Source organism: Pararge aegeria, chromosome Z (assembly GCF_905163445.1).
Source record: "Pararge aegeria chromosome Z, ilParAegt1.1, whole genome shotgun sequence".
Lineage (NCBI taxonomy): Eukaryota > Metazoa > Arthropoda > Insecta > Lepidoptera > Nymphalidae > Pararge > Pararge aegeria.
Window position 1 is genome coordinate 7,267,360 of NC_053208.1, and position 18,477 is coordinate 7,285,836.

The 18,477-nt window shown below is 35.2% G+C and overlaps 1 protein-coding gene across 4 annotated transcripts in view; it reads right to left on the reverse strand.

The window, feature by feature from the left end:
• Window positions 1–18,477, reverse strand: part of LOC120636058 — a 129,799-nt gene that overhangs the window by 35,988 nt on the left and 75,334 nt on the right. For all 4 annotated transcript variants that reach the window (XR_005659336.1, XR_005659335.1, XR_005659334.1 and 1 more), the window contains one exon: window positions 12,423–12,608. The gene's annotated coding sequence lies outside the window, so the exon portion shown is untranslated. The remainder of the gene's footprint in view (window positions 1–12,422; window positions 12,609–18,477) is intronic.

Sequence of the window (18,477 nt, forward strand, 5' to 3'; positions counted from 1 at the left end):
CACTTTATCTATGATAAACCCGATGATTATATTAAATATATCTATAATCCATAGCTTGTATATCATTGATGGTGTTTTGAAAATAGAATATTAGCCTTTACTAGGCTATCAAAGAAAATATAAGAAGTATAGGATCTATGGCGGTGACGCGAGTTTGACAAGATCGATTAGCGGGAAAAATAAGTTAGCACGGATTTGAATTCATTAATTGATAAAAATAGATTAATTAAAGTATGGTGATAGTACGTTACGAATTGGGAATAGATGATTTATAATGGAAACGATATACTTAACGAAATATTGTTGTGGCGAAACAAGAGTCGTATATACTGGTGATGGAGTTGTTAATACTATGGTGGTACCTTATGTTGCATAAGAGAAGTATATCTCTAATATAATTTGGGTTATTTAGGTATTATATGAACGGACAGTAATGCTAGCTGATGACGGAAAAATGCCAAGAGCCAGACGAGCAAATATAGGTCGGCAAACGCGTAATGCAAATGACGTGGCATTGCTAAGACGATCACAGACTGCAGATGAACGCGCATGAACGCACAAGCTAATGGATCGCAGCGGGAACGTACTGCAAGAAATAGTTCTGTTGACCCTGTAACTGTACTGAACCTTGCACGGCGATAACGAATACGTCGTGCTGTTTCGGCTGAAATGATGCGTGCTGCTTTTGATTACTACAGTCAGATTGATTATATTATGTATGGATACATTGGAATGGTGGACGCAATATGTCCACATTGTGATAAGGCTACCTTTCATTTTCAAATGTTAGATGATAGAGATATTGATGATTTTGGATATATATTACATTCGGAATTTGGTTATGCAGTTCGCGAATCTTGGCAAGTTCAATGTACCGAACTTATTGAATCTTTAAATCCAAAAAAAAGCACATACAAATTTTACACAGTAGTGAAGGAGAGTATAAAAATGGAAATTTTTAAAATGGCCACTTGGTCTGTAGTTTATTTATTTATTCAATTACAAGTCCATTACAATGCCATATAGATTACATAATTGTTACATTTTTCAAAACGAATGTCAATCTAATGTTTACATTTGAAATGGAACCCTGTGAGGGCGCTGTAACCAGATTGCGAGGCGGACTTATTATTGTCAATATTAAATATTCTCATTTAGGAAGTCATTTATTTTATAATAAGCTTTGTCCAGCACGTAATGTTTTAAGGATTTTGTAAATAAGTTTATACTTTATTTTTTGCACGACTCATGATGCGAAGCGAAACACTCATGTGTTTTTTTTTCGTTATTTATTGACAAATAATTGGATAGCTATTTTATTCAATTTAAAAAATGAATACTATTGAAATAAAATATAAAAAAAAATTTAACGAATGAAAATTTCACATATTTACATCTAATGTATTGTGTACATTTTTAGCATTACAAGCGGCTGCGCATTATTTCCTTAGTATATTATGTACATTTATTCCACCAGGGGCGCTTGTACAGTACCTTCCCAGTACAGCTGTTTTTTCGGCAACTATTTTTTTTATGCGTAGAGAGTTAGTAGCGTATCATATATATTTTATGATATAGAACACATCGCGAGACTGCGCGTGATTGTGAAATCAAAGCGAAGATAGCGTGTTTTATAATTATAAAATACTAATGTTATTAATTTCTTTAATCGGAAATCTTTTTTTTTTTGTTTATGTTCTAAAAAATATGAAAAAAAAAACATTTATGATAAATGTTTAAACTTGTTAAAAGAGGTTATTTTAACATAAAAATAAAGTTATATAAGATATAACTGACAATAATTTACCATTATTAAGTGTTCAATTAAAAAAAGTCAGTATTTTAGTAAGAAAATTGAAAAAATACTTAAAAGGATTTCCAATATTATGAAAATTGGATGTCCTTTATAGACATTAAAACTAAAAAATGACTGAATAGATTAAAAAAAGATTTTCTTAATTATTCTTAATTATTCTTATATTACTCTAAAAACTAGTTACTTGAAAAAAATATTTATAAACAGTCTGTAAACTTACTAGAGTTTATTATAATATGAATGTTAAGTTACATAAGATGTCACTCAAAATAATATATTAAAAAGTGTACTATTTAAAAAAATGTCACTATTTTATTAAGAAAATTAAAAAAATAATTTTTAAGTATTTATAATGTTAATAAAATTAAATCTCCTTAGACTTGAAAACTAAAAATGACTGAATAGATTAAAAAAAAATTTGTTTAATTATTATTATTATTTCTTCAAGAACTATATGATACAAATATAAAGTTATATAAAATGTAACTAAAAATAATTCAGTAAAAAGTGTACTATTTAAAAAAAAGTCACTATTTTTTTTTTTAATTTAAAAAAAAATTCTTAAGCGTTCATAATTTTAATAAAATAACAAATAAATCTTCTTTTTAGTAAATTTGTAATTTGTAAATTTCATTCTTTATCATCCTTTTTCATTCCTTAATGACTCGATGATTAAACTTATGTCATTAATAAATAATTAAAATAATTAAAAAAAAAGAAAAAAATAATTTAAAAAAAAGAAAATATTGAACGCAAAATAGCAAAGGGTTCTATATATGCTTGTTCATGTTCAAGGTACGATATATATTTTATGAAATCTGATTTATATATGTGCCTGATAATTTGTTTATACAATATGAGAATTCAAAAAATCTGAGAATACAAAAAAGTCAGTTTAAATAAATTACTTTTTTTTTTATTTCAGCATCACTTTTTAATTCGAAGTTTTAGATAGATAAATGTATAACGATTAATTTTTTTTTTCAATCGGTATTTTTTTTTTCAATTGCTATATTTTTTTTTCTCTTGAATTTTTGTTTTTATTTTCTATTTAAGTCCGATCTGGCTGTCCGGTGTCGCGCGGGTGACCAATCAGAAAGTCACGCAGTTTATTGAAATCTAAATGCGCGCTTAGCTACTGAGTCCCAAAGACATGCGCAATAGGCTCCTTCAACGCTCTGTCTCTTGTCGATTTTTTTTTTATTTATTATTAGTGAAATTTCTATCCACTTTATTAAGGTGATCTTCGCTTCTAATGTTTTATTTATTATTAATTATTTTACATAATTCGATTCATAATAATTCTTAGTAATTGTCTTAATAGTTGAATAGCTTCTTTTTTTAATTTTATTTAGTTAACTTTGTTTTGGTTATTAAGTTTGGATTGTTACTTTCTGGTTGCACGGTCATAGTAACCTCGCGGAAATATATTCTAAATATTTGTTGGCTTCAGCTGTCTAATTATAATAATAGAATAATTGATATTAAAATTGAGTGATAAGTTTGTCATCATAATTATTAAATAATTTTATGCTATTTACATGAGACATTCACTAATTAATTTTTGCTGAAGTAAATTAATGTTAATTATTCTTCATTTCGGCAATTTTTTTTTTATTATTATTATAGCCTTGTTAGTTCACGGAATCTAGATATTTTTCATACTATTTATATTTATATTTCTTTTAAAATATATAAATTACAATGCCAAAGCGTAGAAAGCAATCTTTTGAAAAACGCCACCAATTACAAAAGACTTTACACCAATCATTGCGAGCTTATAACGAATACCATCTTGCTGAAAATCTTAAGGCACGTCAGCAAATCAAAAAAGACAAAACTATAAACTATAATTCAATTCATCGTCGTAATGAAGATTATGTTACAAATGAAAGAGAACAAAATCGAATTAGAATGGCTAAGCTGCGTTCTGATGATACTAATAAGAAAATATCTCAAAGTTCAGGAAAACGTAAATCATCTAAAGATGATTCTAATATTTCTCACAAAAAAGCTCGACTTGACAGTACAGTTTCTGGGCCTAAGCTACGTCAAATTGAAAAAGAAAAAAAACAAAAAGAAAGAATGAATGAGTTCTTGAAGTACAATGAAAATTTTTCATCTAAACTTGCATACCAAGTTAAAAATGGAAAAGAAAAAAAGTCGGCAAAATTATATCAAACTGTTTTAGCAAAGCAATGTCAAAATCCTGAGATTTGCACCTGTTGTTTGCGTAAACTTTATAATTCTATCAATAAAATAACTGATTACAAAAAATTAATAGTATTGCAACGAAATATGGTTGATTGTGCATATAATTTTAAACAATCTGAGTTTCTGTGTGATTCATGTTGGAACAGTCTAAGAATTGGCAATAAACCAAAAAAAGCTGCTACAAAAAATCTCTCATTCACGAAAATTCCTGACTGTTTAAAACGTCTTGGTCCCCTTGGGGTTAGATTAGTTTCACCATGGTTACCGTTTTTGCAAATCATACCCCTTCAACAATATACAGTTTATCCACAACTATCTCTTAAAGGAAATATAGTAAATGTTGAAGTAGACGTAGGAGAAATGATGAAATGTTTGCCTCGTCGTCCTGAAGAAGCTCGAGTAGTTCAAATTGAAATTAAACGTAAAAAAGAGTACAAAACTAGTTATATGGCTGAAAACATTGTTGTTAAAGATGTCCAAAGTTCTATGAGTAACATTGTATATGCGTTAGAACATTAAAGAAAATGAAGAGTTCTTATCACAATTAACACAGGAAAAGTTTCCGTTTATTGTTGATGAGAACGATAAAGAATTTCTCTGCGATCCTAATAACAAATTATTTAAGAAATTTAATGAAAATAGCGATAAAGAAAATGATGAAAATAATGAAGGTGACGGAAATTTTGACAGTGATAACGTTTTAGTCATTGAACAAAATCGTGAAATGGCAGAAGTCACTAGAACCATTGCACCGGGTGAAAATAAAATTCCAAAACCAATATATAGCATTCCAGATTATGAAATTTTATGTCACCCACACATTTTTGGGGGTGAACCGTTCGATGAAGAAAAAGTTCTAACGACCAATGAAAAACATAAACTTTGGATTACTCATAAAGATCCTCGTTGTCGGCATGATCCAACTTTTGTCTCTTCTTTTACTCGGTCAAATGACTGTACAAAAGCGAACGAGAGATTCTATGAATTTCGTTACGCGAAGAGGTTGCAAAAATGAATATTTAAAGGCCAACGATGTTCTTAAAGGTGATTTAAAAGATGAACTGGTTAATAAGAATGAAGCTTACAAATTTCTCACTCCAATAGTTGGGTCTCCTGCTTTTATGGAAGATAAAAAAAATTTTTTGATTGCTGCAATGGCTCAAATTGGAACTCCAAATGTGTTTCTTACTTTTTCTTGTAATTTACATAACAATATTCCAATTCTTAAACAACTTTATGAAGAGCAATACGGGAAAACGATAAGAAGTTATGATGTACTTAATCTAGATCGTAACGAAAAAGACTTGCTGATTCGTAACAATCCAGTAAATTGTGCACGTTTCATAAATCGATTTACGAGAAAATATAACTAGCTATACTAAGCACAAGTAAGCATCTAAAAACTTTCTTTGTTCGGGATTGATACAAATGGCGGCGGTCAAGTTGAGTACCTAACTAATGTACAACTTTTTTAACAAATTATATTTATTCGCATTAAATAATTATTCTGGAACACTATCCAGGCTCGTATGGACCAAATTTATGGAGGGGCGTGTAAATAGCTCCTCCAGGGGGGTTTGTGTGCGGATGACAAATTTGAATATGGCGGAGTGATGACGAACGCAATAGAAAGATTCCCAAGTATTTATCTATAACAATTACACACGATAAGTAACGTTGACAGCCACTTACGACTTACCTTATTTACTCGTTCTCGGGGGTGATCTTTCTTCAGGGCGAATCAGTCTCACAGCACTAACACCTTCAAAGATTGTCGCGGCGCGGGGTTGTTCTCCTTAATTAGAGAGGGCAGCAATATCGTCTTGCTCAGAGCGGAGTTCAAAGACAACTAAATCGCCTAAAACGGCGATGCGTAGACGCATAGATCACGGGCATAGTGATGAACCGTTATTAGCAAAAATGAGTCTTATAAAGTAAGCAATAAGTACTTATCAAAATTACAAAGCGTTTACGTGTAAATTGCATACAAACAAAATACGAGGGAAACTCGCTGTAACAATAATGTTTTATTGAACACAGGCAAGTGTATTTTCTGCAATGTATTTTATGTGTATTTTATGCAACAACTATTCAGTTTCTTGGGCACGAGCTTCGTCATCAGGCATTAAACCATTGGACAAATACATCAAAGCAATTGAGACATTTAGAGCCCCGGAAACTAACGAAGAAATTCAAAGTTTTTTAGGATTAATTAATTTCGTTGGAAAATGGATCCCCAATTTGTCAACCTTAACAGAACCCATTCGAAAATTACTTCGACTAAAATTACCCCAAAATGCTAGCATAAAGGTTTATTGGCAAAAATAACAAGATATGGCTTTTGACAAGTAAAAAATTGCCTATCCAAAATTCCTACTCTCGGGTACTCCGATCCAAAATAACGTACCCAAGTAATCGCTGATGCTACATGTAGGTGTAGGAGTACTAATTCAGTACGATGACAATGGACCTCGCCTTTAGAAATAAGAGTCTAACAGACGTTGAAAAACGGTATTGTCAGACCGAAAAGGAGGCATTAGCTTCAGGGTGGGCTGCTAAATACTTTCACATGTCCTTATATGGGAAAAAATTGTCTGTCATTCCTCCATCAACTGCTGCTGATGAAATAAATGCCTGTTGAATTAATCAGTTTTTTGGAGATATGTAAAAAAATTGACACTGAACATTAATATGCGTTTTCGTATTCATCTAGAAAATGATCTAGCTGCCCATGGTGATGGCTAAATACAAATCGACAGTACAAACGATCGCTGTACCAGACATTTTTGGTAAATTTGCAATCGATAGGTGAATTGATTGTATGTGTTTTAATCATGCTTGGTTGAGAGAACGCGCCATTTTAGCACCGAAGAACTGTAACGTAGGTAGTTCAAATATAAAATATGTCTCACCGGCGATTCCGCCACGCGGCGGGCGCTCCGAGTGGGCCACACCGATAGTGCCAGTGGTAAAGAAGGACGGTAACATCAGAATATGTGCGGACTATAAGCTCACTTTAAATAAGGTAATAGAAGGCGACCGTTATCCACTACCGAGGGTGGAAGACTTACTGACGAAATTGCATGGGAGTGATCATTTTAGCAAAGTTGATCTGTCACAGGCCTACGCGCAGTTCGAGTTGGACGATTCTCGTAAATATACAGTAATTAATACGCATAAAGGGTTATTTCGATATAATCGGTTGGTGTATGGCCTGTCTTCTAGCCCAGCTATTTTTCAAAAACGTTTAGAACAATTATTCGAAGGATTAGAACATGTGGGGGTATTTATCGATGATATCATTATAACCGGCAAATCAACCCAAGAACACATGGATAATTTGCATAAGGTTTTCAAAAGGTTGGAGAAATATGGGTTAAGAGTAAAAAAAAGAGAAGTGCGAATTTTTTAAACCGTCTATTAAGTATTTGGGCTATGTAATTAGCAGGGACGGAGTACATACATGCCCTGATAAGGTAAAAGCTATAGTCAACACACCTGCACCTACGAATATATCAGATTTAAAGGCATTTATAGGCACGATAATGTACTATTCTAAATTTATCAAAAATGTAAGCACTATCTTGGCACCGCTTTACAATTTATTAAGAACGGGAGTTAAATTCGTGTGGAATTATAGTTGTCAGGTAGCTTTCCAACAAGTTAAGGACTTATTAACTTCCAGCGACGTTCTTATGCACTACTCGATGGAGCTGCCGTTAGTCCTTACGGCAGACGCTAGCAGCGTGGGAGTAGGAGCAGTTTTATCGCACTTGACGGCAGCGGGCGAGAGGCCCGAGGCTTTTGCGTCGTATTCCTTGACAGTAACCGAGCGCGCGTACTCACAATTAGAAAGGGAGGCCCTCGCTATAATTTATGGATTAAGGAAATATCATCAATATTTATATGGGAGAAAATTCCTTCTACGAACCGATCATAAACCTTTAACGCATATATTTGGAAAAAAAGCAGGTATTCCAATTATGGCGGCTTCGCGACTGCAGAGGTGGGCTGTATTGTTGGCAGGGTACAATTATGATATTGAATATGTCTCGTCAAATAAAATTTGCGCCGATAGCTTGTCACGGTTACCTTTAGCTTCTAGCAAAGACGCAGTTGTTAATGAAATCACTTATGTAAATTTTGTACAGGTATTCTTACCGATAACAAACGACAAGGTAAGAAAGGAAACCGTGAAAGATAAAATTTTAAATAGGGTTTATTCTTATGTAAAAGGAGGTTGGCCTGCCGTATGTCCAGAAGATGATCTAAACCCTTACTTTGCGCGTCGTAACGAAATATATATAGATTATGGATGTATTATGTGGGGTTATCGGTTGGTTGCCTACTATTCTTCGATCAACAGTCCTGCGAGAAATACACAGCGATCACTTGGGAGTCCTTAAGTCAAAGGGCATTGCCCGAAGTTTTGTTTGGTGGCCTCACATCGATGCCGAGGTTGAGGAGACGTGCCAACGTTGTGAAACCTGTGCGATGGAGGCATCAGCACCACCGCGAGCAACTCCGCAGGTAGAATACAAGTGCACTAAAAAACTGTAGGATTGATATATTGTAAAAAATGGGAAATCGATGCAATTGGGAAGGCAATGGATAGCAGCCCTAGATATAAGCATACCGAGTTTAACCGTACAGGAAGTACATAACTTAAATTCTTGCAACTTCGATTTGAATGTTTTCAGTTCCAGATACTATAATGTATTCGCGGATGGTTTGGGACGATTCACCGGCGAGCTGGTACGCATCTACGTGCCACCCGATGCGCGACCAGTTTTTATACGCGCGAGGCCGCTGGCGTATGCCTTAAGGGAACCAGTGGAGCGCGCGCTGGCTCAAATGGTGCAAGATGGCATCCACACACCCGTCGAGCGCCCCGAGTGGGCCACACCGATAGTGCCAGTGGTAAAGAAGGACGGTAACATCAGTGCGGAATATATACGGACTATAAGCTCACTTTAAATAAGGTAATAGAAGTCGACCGTTATCCACTACCGAGGGTGGAAAACTTACTGACGAAATTGCATGGGGGTGATCATTTTAGCAAAGTTGATCTGTCACAGGCCTACGCGCAGTTCGAGTTGGACGATTCTCGTAAATATACAGTCATTAATACGCATAAAGGATTGACGCAATAAGGTGCATGGTGTTTTATTCCTGCTTGAGAGATTTTAAAGTAAATTCATATCAATGCCATTAATTTTAAAATTCGTTTGGTACCGCGTATCCCTATGATTTCAACTGATATGCCATTTGAGTTCAAACGATTACAATATTCTGTGCGTTTATCATTGTCAATGTTGATGGACATTACATTGCAAACACTTCACTCTTTGGTGTGAATTTGGAGTAAGCATGTTTTTCACATGGCCAACTTTATGTTGCCTTTTCCAGAGTCGGTAGCCGTTTGTTTATTTATGCTCAAAATAGAAAAACACAAAATATTGTTTAAGTGATTACTTATGACAAGCCTATTGAAGATAAAGGAACATTCTAAACTATGGGTATATGTTATTTACAGCAGACCGGCTAATTGAGCATTTCCTAACCTAAGACTAGACATGGCTAACAAACTACTACGGCTGGAGACAGGTAAGCTCAGGAATGTGATGGGACTAATAACAAGTCACAATACATTTCCACATTCCTCATTCATATTTCCGTAAGTCCTCGGCAACCTGGGCGGCCTTCTAGACTTCTGGGACGAGCATGGATGACTCGAGTAATGAGCCCAACGAGGAACAGTTCGAAGTACACACATGAAGAGCATACGTACAGGCCCAGCTAAAATAAATAATACTTTTATAAAAACTAAAAAACACGCTTTTTATAGAAAACCGAACTAAAAATTAGAAAATAAATATTAATAAATTTAAATTAAGAATAGTGTTAAAAATTTCAATAAATATAAATTAATAATCGTGTGAATAAAAAAAAATATTTTATTGTAAAAAAAGCGTGGGGCTTTAATGTAAAAAAAAATCTTTATAAGATATTATCAAAATGATAATCACTCTATTCATATCTGTCAATAAAATATTTATAAGTAACTAACTTTCGTAACGAAAAAACTAATAAAACCTATTTTTTTAATTGAAAATTGGAATAATCTTCTCAAATTAGTGTATTGTCATCGGTCCTCGATATGTCTACAGTTTGAACGAAATCTGACCGTTTAAAGTGGGTCAAAATAGCGTCCAAAGAAGTCGGTTACAAACATACAAACATACAGATGAAGCTATTAAAAGCGTGTTAAATGACGAAGAAGACCTCCAACTAAGTGGTCAGACGAAATTGAGCCGTAAAACGCAAGTGGCACAAGACCATGAATTGTGGAATTTCTTAAAAAGCCCTATTCTTAGCAGTGAAAATCCGTTGGGTGAAACTATGATGATATTGAACAGGAGGGATTGAAATAGGGGCTGCAGGACTGTATGACAGTACCATGAGTTTCTGAAAGTTATGGATATATGCAGTGGCGTTCCTAGGGTTTTGAATTTGAGCAAGCCCAGTTACCTAAAGGACAAATTTAACTTGTCTTGATCTCTAAGTCACCATTCTTGTTGTGCTAAATTACAAACAATATCAACAAATCTTTGAAAAACACTACGATAAGGTCAGCACGCGAATTATGATTGGAAATTTCGATTCATAATTGGTTGGATGAAGAAGTTTCTATGCGCTGTTTGCCAAAATTAAAAAGTAATCATAGAACTCCAAGTTTTTCTGTGAGTTCTGCTCTCTTTAAATTTTATGATGCCTGGTACTTTATGTCATAACCAGCCGCGTTCCAACCATTCTTTTCATTAGAAAAAAAAATATGCAATACCAACAAACAATTTTTTAGAATGGGAGCATCAAACAGAGTTCTTCAGATCCATTAGGATTTCTTTTATAGTCTAGTATGAGAAATACACAAGTCTGGCATAGATTTCGGTGAAGTAAAGAGCTGTATTTTTTTTAGGAAATTAAGAAAAAGGTACCTGTTGATTGCCAATTATGTTTTGATTTTGCCACAGAAACAATTTGCACACAATTTGAGCTCGTATTTAACAATATTTACTTTTATTTATAAGAAAACAAACCAGTAAAGTGAAGTAGTCAAATAGTGCATCTATTCAACTAAAAAAAAACAATAATAAACACCTAACAAGTTTCTAATAAAAAATCATGAATCTGACAAGTGTCAACTAGTTGTAACGCAAATAATAACACGCGTGAAGTTGTTTCAATTCGCTCGCAGGTCATCTTCACTAACTTCAACTCGCAATCTGGCATTTGATCTCCATACTAAATTATTAAATAATCTAGATTGTCTCTGCTAAATAAATTGAAATTTCTATTTGAGAGAGCAGTAAAATAAAAGCCCCATATAAGCAAATGAGTGTAAGCGAGACAAAGCGGGACCTCCGATCGCGTACGAAGACACGCGAAGAGCGCGATAGTGATAGTTCGGCGCGGCGCCGCGCCGTTCGGCTGGTTGCTACCACAGAGTCTATCTGCCAGAGTAACGTAGTGCTTGCAGTAACGTAGACAAAGAGTATATACATTATTGAGCAAAAGTTAAAACATTGTATTTCCTCATTGCTCTCAAGTTTTAATTATTTTGTTAATTTAATTTCGGAATAGTCGAGAAAATTTTAAAAGAGATATTTATTGTAACGCAAGCCCGGCTTTTCGGCTTGTATGGTAGTACCGCCACTGGATATATGGGATCATTGAACGAATTTAAAATTGTACGCGAAAGAAATTGTTGACTAATAATTTGTAATATATGTTTATTTAACTTACATGAAAGTCATAATTTTAATTGAAAAATTATATTATATAACTGTTACCTTCAAATATACAGGTTAATTTCCCCTTTTTAAAAGGCCTTCATCCTGGTAATTATAGGTTACGAAGTGTGTTAGGAAATCCAAAATAGCAAACATACGAGTCAGAAGACAGTGTACAATAAAGCCGCAGATAAGATATATCTTAGTCTTATGAAAATAGGGCCGGGCCACATGTGAGCTTGGGAAGTATACCATTTCGAACAAAACCAAAAATTATTTCCAAGGTTAATAAATGATACATTCTGAGGTTACAAACCTAAAAAGAAAAATAATTAAATTTTAAAGAGGAAATAAGAACAACTAGTAAATATGTGTGCTAGGCTTGGTAATTAGCAGTGTATATGATAATGCCGCAGGCGATTCGTCATTTAAAAATACTAGACCTAATTCGAATATGACTTTTTTGAGTATTTTTTTCTCATAGCTGAGTAGACTGAGTAATGAAGAAGTGGCTAAAGAAGGCTGAAGGTGAAAAAAGTAGTATTTATGCCTTTGTATAAAAGTGTACGTGTAAGGCAATTATTAGTTCATATACATACCTTCAATGAAGATAGCGAGCGCATGGTTGTTATGCGTAGTAATCGCACCCAGTGCATGCCACGGATCGACCGAACCGTGAACGTACGCGACGCGACCCGATCGGCGGGTATGTTTAAACCACTGAACACTTTATTAGTCCACTCAACAACAGTTCACAAACACAGTAACAAACACAGTAGTCAAACCTGTAACAAAGAAAAATTATATTAAAAATTGTTCAATGTACCTACTACCATCCTTGTTTCAGTTTCAGGTTGAAACAAAACTATATCTATATATATAAAAGAAAGTCGTGTTAGTTACTTCACTTATAACTCAAGAACGGCTGAACCGATTTAGCTGAAAATTGGCAGGGAGGTAGTTTAGAGCCAGGAGAAGGACATAGGATACTTTTTATCCCGTTCGACATCATTCCCGTGTGACTTGACATGTAACGTCAGTCACTATAAAACGTGGTATAACAAAAAAGAATCAGACTTGGAATAACAAAATTGACGTATAATGACAGCTATGTAATGACGTATGGATGACTATTTGATATTTGTAAGAAATCAATAATATAACTATTTCTATTAAATAAATAATTAACATTATTGCCCAATTGCCCATTCGTATAAACAGTGAAGTGAACTATAAAACTCGGTATGGTTAAAAATTTAAGTTTTTAGGTGAAGTGAAGTTTAATTAATAATGCCGCGACCAAGACGATCGAATCTTTCCCGACAAAGCCGTGATGCAAGAAGAATACGAAATACTGCAAATGAAAGGACTGAAGAAGAACAAGAAATTGCACGTGAACAGCGCCGCGATAGTATGGCTCGACTTCGTGCTTCTCAATCACGAGAGCAAAGTGAAGCAGCCCGTGAAACAGCTCGGTTGGCAATGCAGAATCGTCGAGCGAACAACAGAGGTCAACAAATAGATAATTTGCGACGCAGAACAAGATATTTATCAAGTGCTGATTTGAATCGAGCAGCGTTTCAATACGATTGCAGCAATGATTACAGCTTGCATCCTAGCGTTTGCATTGGGCAAATGGACGTAGTTTGCGAGTATTGTGGTGCATTAAAGTTTTCCGGAGAAACGCCTGGATTATGCTGCCTTAATGGTAAAGTGAAATTGCCATTGTTGACTCCGCCACCTGAGCCATTGTATTCATTGCTTTGTGGCGAAACACAAGAATCACGCCACTTTCTTGCAAATACTCAAAAATACAATGGTTGTTTCCAGATGACGTCATTTGGGGCAGATATTATCGAAGAACGGGGATTTAATCCGACATTTAAGGTATTTATTTTTGTACTTATATAGAATGTAGTTAAAGAATAACTTACTTTATCTATTGGTACCTATGTAGTATATTTGCTAATTCTGAACTCTACTCTCCCACCGAAAAAAGTGTTTATAACCCAGTTAATACTGTCTGGTTTTTATTTTGTAGATACAAGGACAGATTCATCATCGAATTGGATCATTACTACCTTTCGAAGATACACAGAATAAATTTTTACAAATATATTTCATGGGCAACATGGAAGAACAACTTGATCGACGCCTAGAGATCAATGCAGGAATGAAGCGAGCAATTCTTCAAGACTTGCAGTGTCTGCTTCATGAACATCATGCGTTGGTCAGGTTGTTTAAGAGTGCTTTAGAGCGCATGCCAAGTGATGACTATAAAGTTGTTATCAAAGCAGATAAACGACCATCTGGAACACACGAAAGGACATTTAATGCTCCAACAGTAGACGAAGTTGCCATCCTGATTGTTGGTGAACAATTGGAAAAACGCGATATTGTGCTTACACGTCGCGATACTGGGCAACTGCAACAAATATCTGAAACTCATCGATCATATGACACATTGCAATACCCGCTGATGTTTTGGCAAGGAGAAGATGGATATTATTTTAATATTAAAATGAAAAATCCATTGAATGGTGAGTATCAGTATCATAATTTATTTCATTTATTTGTGAAAGACACTGATTTAAAATAATGCTTATTAAAAAATTGGTTAATGTCTGTATTGTTTGCCTTTAAAATTTGCCTTTGAAATGGTTAATTATCAAATTTTTAATTTCAGGTGAAGAAACTACAAAGAAAGTTAGCTCAATGAATTATTACGCATATCGTTTGATGATTCGTCAAAATGCTGACAACTATTTGCTGCGGTTTCGTCGATTGTTTCAGCAGTATTGCGTTGACATGTATGTAAAAATAGAAACGGAACGTTTAACATTCATTAGGTTGAACCAAGCCAAACTGCGTTCTGAGGAGTACATCCATTTACGTGATGCAGTTAATACTGAAGGAAATGCAGCTAATATTGGTCGATTAACTATTCTGCCGGCGACATACATTGGTAGTCCACGTCATATGCATGAATATGCACAAGATGCAATGACATATGTTCGTCATTACGGTCGGCCCGATCTCTTTATTACTTTTACCTGTAATCCAAAATGGATAGAAATTACTCAATTGCTGCTTCCCGGACAAACATCAAGTGATAGACACGACATCACAGCACGTATATTCAGGCAAAAAATTCGGTCCCTGATGAACTTTATTGTTAAACAACGCGTCTTTGGAGATACTCGATGCTGGATGTATTCAATCGAATGGCAAAAGCGAGGCCTGCCGCACGCACACATTCTTATTTGGTTAGTGGAAAGAATTCAGCCTGACCAAATAGATGATATCATATGTGCTGAGATTCCTGATTATGAAGTCGATCCAGACCTACATGATGTTGTTACTACTAATATGATTCATGGACCGTGTGGTGCCATCAATCCCCAATCACCTTGCATGGTCGATGGAAAGTGCTCTAAACGATATCCACGGAAATTAACGGCGGAGACTGTCACTGGCAATGATGGTTATCCGCTGTATCGGCGTCGATCACCAGATGACAACGGTCGAACTGTCACAACGAAAGTGAAAAGAATGGATTTCGTTGTCGACAACAGTTGGATTGTTCCATATTCGCCACTTATTTCTAAATCGTTCAAGACACATTGCAACGTTGAATACTGCAATTCAGTTAAGTCCATAAAATATATTTGCAAATATGTCACGAAAGGCAGTGATATGGCGGTTTTTGGATTGCAATCCTCGAATACCAACGATGAAATTTCACGCTATCAAGTTGGTCGTTATGTGAACTGTAATGAAGCGATTTGGCGTATATTCGCATTTCCCATTCACGAACGTCATCCTACTGTTACGCATTTGGCGGTGCATCTGGAGAATGGTCAACGAGTATATTTCACGGCTTCGAATGCTACGCAACGTGCTGAAACACCTCCAGCAACTACATTGACCAGTTTTTTTGCAATCTGCCAAAGCGATCAGTTTGCACGAACTTTGCTTTACTCGGAGATGCCACGTTATTATACTTGGAATGCTTCATCGAAGAATTTTCAAAGACGGAAGCAAGGCGATGCGGTTCCTGGGTATCCAGATGTGCGTTCTACTGATGCTCTTGGTCGTATGTATACAGTTCATCCAAAGAATAATGAATGTTTCTATTTGCGGTTGTTGCTGGTAAATGTGCGTGGGCCAACGTCATTTGAGTCACTACGAACTGTTAATGGTGTAATATTCCCAACATATCGTGCTGCATGTGAAGAATTGAAGTTATTAGAAAACGATAGTCATTGGGATACGACAATCGCTGAAGCCATTATCTGTGCATCTCCAAGTCAGATACGCACATTATTCGCTATCATAATTTCGACATGTTTTCCATCAAACCCATGTAACCTGTGGCACAAATACAAGGATAATATGTCAGAAGATATTTTACATCAAATTCGTGTCAGTTCCAGAAATCACGATATTGAGATGAATGAGGAGATACATAATCGTGCTTTACTCTTGATCGAAGATATGTGTTACCTCATGTGCGGTAATTTATTAATCAGGTTAGGAATGCCAGCACCATATCGTGAAATGAATGACGCATTTAATCGAGAATTGGAACGGGAACGTGAATATGATCACCAGGAATTAGATTTAGTAGTTCAAACGAATGTACCCCTGTTGAATTACCAACAAAAGAAAGTTTATGATACTTTAATGAAGGCAATCGATGATGAAAATGGTGGTTTATATTTCCTAGATGCCCCTGGTGGAACTGGCAAGACATTCCTCATGTCATTAGTTTTAGCAACTGTTCGGGCGAGATCTAACATAGCGGTTGCAGTTGCTTCTTCTGGAATAGCAGCCACATTGTTAGAAGGATGCCGTACGGCTCATTCAGCATTCAAATTACCGTTAAATCTTCAAACTATTGAAGAACCAACGTGTAATATTGCAAAACACTCAGCAATGGCCAAAGTTTTAGCGGTATCGAAAATCATCATCTGGGACGAATGCACAATGGCGCATAAACGTGCATTAGAAGCACTTAACCGAACATTAAAAGATTTACGCAATGACTCGAGATGTTTTGGAGGAGCAATGATTTTACTTTCTGGTGATTTCCGCCAAATACTGCCAGTAATTCCAAGATCTACGGCTGCCGACGAAATAAACGCTTGCCTCAAATCGTCAAATCTATGGCGCCATGTGAAGAAACTGCAACTGACAACAAACATGAGAGTTGCATTGCTTAATGATACATCTGCTGAAGATTTCTCGGAGCAATTGCTGACTATCGGTAATGGTCAAGTACCTGTCGATGAATCGAGCGGATTAATATCATTTCCAAATAATTTCTGTAATTTTGTCTCATCAAAAGACGAACTTATCAACAATGTATTTCCAGAAATTATTTCTAACTACAAAAATTATGAATGGATGAGTGAGCGAGCAATTTTAGCGGCTAAGAATAAAGATGTAGATGACCTAAACAACATAATTCAAAATAAGATCATTGGAACAATGCATTCATTCAAATCTATTGACTGCGTCACAAATGAAGATGAAGCCACCAACTATCCAATTGAATTTTTAAACTCTTTGGACGTGCCTGGCTTACCACCGCACAATTTACGCCTAAAGGTTGGCTCCGTAGTAATCATGCTTCGAAACATAAACCAACCAAAACTGTGCAACGGTACGCGTTTGGTGGTTAGAAAATTGATGAACAATGTAATTTACGCTACGATAATGATAGGAAAATTCAAAGGTGAGCAAGTTCTCATTCCGAGGATACCGATGATCCCAACCGATATGCCGTTTGAATTTAAAAGACTTCAATTTCCGATACGTCTTGCATTTGCCATGACCATCAACAAATCACAAGGCCAATCCTTAAAAGTTTGTGGTTTAAATCTAGAACATTCATGTTTTTCCCATGGTCAATTATACGTGGCATGTTCACGGGTCGGAAGACCATCTGCGTTGTTTGTTTTTGCGCCTGATAATAAAACAAAAAATGTCGTGTATCACAAGGTACTTAAATGAAGAGCAACCTATGTACTAAAATACAGAAATAATTATGAATGATTGATGTAGAAATTTAATTTTTTTTGTATTTTTTCCAATAAAAAAAAAATCTGCTTATTTATTGACATTAAGGCGGAACAAAGTTCGCCGGGTCAGCTAGTAGTTTTATAACATAAGCTTGTCTATATATATAAAAGAAAGTCGTGTTAGTTACTTCACTTATAACTCAAGAACGGCTGAACCGATTTAGCTGAAAATTGGCAGGGAGGTAGTTTAGAGCCAGGAGAAGGACATAGGATACTTTTTATCCCGTTCGACATCATTCCCGTGTGACTTGACATGTAACGTCAGTCACTATAAAACGTGGTATAACAAAAAAGAATCAGACTTGGAATAACAAAATTGACGTATAATGACAGCTATGTAATGACGTATGGATGACTATTTGATATTTGTAAGAAATCAATAATATAACTATTTCTATTAAATAAATAATTAACATTATTGCCCAATTGCCCATTCGTATAAACAGTGAAGTGAACTATAAAACTCGGTATGGTTAAAAATTTAAGTTTTTAGGTGAAGTGAAGTTTAATTAATAATGCCGCGACCAAGACGATCGAATCTTTCCCGACAAAGCCGTGATGCAAGAAG